We start from the raw sequence: 2,592 nt of genomic DNA on the forward strand, positions 1-2,592 counted from the left end.
GACAAGGAATAGATCCGTCCAAATTAAGACAAAATCTTTCTCTTTCTGAAAACTTGTCCGAACAAGTGGATAGCGGTCTTTGGAAGTACATCACTTGCTAATTTTTAAAAGTAATTTTTATTTAAATATACTATAGTGATGTTCAATGTATGATTCTAAGGCAAGTTCGGCTGCTTAAATTCTTCGGAATTAATATGGGTCAAGCAAGCAAGAATGCATTTAAATCTTAGCAGACAAGTTAAATTGCTTTCAAAATGGCTAAAAAAGAAGAAGACATGTTATGGATTAAGTGACCGTTTGTCTTTTGTTTTTTAGGTTCAACCACACCTTGTCTAAGACACGTCCCTGGAAATGTAGTCTGTTTGACTAATCACTAGACTGCGAATCAAAATCTACTAATCATAATGTATAGTTAGGGATGTGAATTGAAGGGTAAAAATTATAGGATACACGTAGAAAAATAATTAAATTTAAATTTAAATTTAATTGATAAAAACTCAATATAATGATTACTTGAGAAATCAGAATTACTAAATAAAATCCCTATCTAATGATTATAAAAAATCTCAAGTAAAAAATATAAAAAATATTACAAAAACAATTATTTTTTTGATAAGTTAAGACAATTCAATAAAAAATAAAAAAGATATAAGTTTTACTCATATATAAATATTATTTTGAAACCAAAGTCGGAAAAGAAAATATAAATGCAAATTAAATAAATCTTTTTATGATAAGTAAAAAATGTTCTAAATAAGACTAAAAAATAATTATTATTTTTAATTAAATAAAAAAATCATAAATCAATTTAAAAGGTAATATAAATCTAACAATAATTTCTGGGATTTATTCCAAGTCTTTCCAAAATCTAATCACTATAAAAATTTAATTATATATAAAAAAAATTTCTAAAATTTTCTAGTAAAATATCATTTGATAATCAGATAAAAAAAATATGATTTTTATTATTTATTATTAAAATCTTCTATCTCGAAGAAGCTTTCTTCTTTCAAATGTGTGCATAAAATATTATAATCCAATAAAAATTATGCAGAAATAATCCCATGCTAGTATCCTCCAAAAGGCATATCAAACCTAAAAAAAGTTAAAAACCCACTAAAAATGGATGCTTGGCTCTAGCTGGCATCATCCTCCACCCACTTGATGGGCTCCTTACACGTGGCACCCCATCCTTATAGCGTTTTCTATGGTTTTTTATTTTATGCGAGAAACCATTCGGGATCTTTACTGAAGAAAAAACAGAGTGATATAAACTATTGATCCAAACGCATGACCTGCTTCTGCGAATAAATAAATGCCATTGTTTCTTTTTATGTTTGAAGTTGGACCCTGCTATTTAAAAATGAAGATTAAAACGCTATTAGTTATATACTACTTGATTTGATTTTTGAGGAAGAGGGAAGAGGGAAAATTAAAGTAAAATGAATTTAAACACTTAGATGGCAGATTCATTGATTTGACTAGTGGTTGATTTTTTGGTGCATTTCCTGCTGTTGTGAATCCTCAATCTCTTCCACGAGTGATTGCCAGTTCTTGCAGGAACTTGCCTTTGCTTGACTTTGATCTGCCCAGCACATTTTACTCTTGGTGATGTTGGTTCTGATAACTATGAGCCCATTTTCTTGGTTTTGGTCCATAAGAGTGGATTGGCTCGGCTTCCACCACCCCTAGGGCTGAATTTCTTCAAGTGGTGGGGCTGTTGTTGTCAGTGGTGGTGGCGGTTCTGGTGGGGTTTGCTGGGTTCTGATGGCCTTGTAAGATTGCAATTGGGTTTGGGCATTAATGTTAGATGGGCTCTAGAAGGAAAACATAGTAACAAATCTGCTGATGGAGCTCTCTCGGTTTCCTAACCTTTCATTTTGATCCTTTTTTTTTTCAGCTTAATTTGAACTAATGACTCAATTCCTCGTTTTCTTGTTTAGTTCTTTTCTGTAGATCTTGAGGTTGATCAACTATATGGCCTTTTGGGTTCTGATGGATCTGTGTTTAAGGAAGGTTTTAAAAGAAAGGCGGGAAGAGAATTGTTAGGAAATAGTTTTTTTAAAAAAATAAATTTTTTAAAAGTGAATTATTTTTTTTGATGTTTTACGTTATAATAAAAAATAAATTGAAAAATATTTTTTTGTATTTGGTTATATAATGAAAAATGAGCTGAAAAATAACTTATTAATATTTTATTTTTCTCAAATTTATTAAAATAATAAAAAATAAATCTTACAAATTAAAATTTTGAATGAGAATGAAATTAAAATTTTTTTTAATAAATTACCTTAAATAAAATAAATAATAATCAAAATAATAAAGATCAAATCTTAAAAAAATAAAAGATGAAGAAATTAAAATAATAATAATTAACATTTCATAAATTATTTCAAATAAAATAAGTAACAATCAAAAGAATGAGGATAAAATTTGATAAATAAAATATTTCAATAAAACAAATAATAAGAAAAAAGCAAATAACAATTATAAAAATAAGGATCAAAGTTAATATAAAAATTAAATTTTAAGAGATGAAATTGAATAATAAATATTCAAAACAATATATATATATAACAATTAAAAGTTTGA

Source organism: Populus euphratica, unplaced genomic scaffold (assembly GCF_000495115.2).
Source record: "Populus euphratica unplaced genomic scaffold, PopEup_1.0 scaffold88.1, whole genome shotgun sequence".
NCBI classification, from domain to species: domain Eukaryota; kingdom Viridiplantae; phylum Streptophyta; class Magnoliopsida; order Malpighiales; family Salicaceae; genus Populus; species Populus euphratica.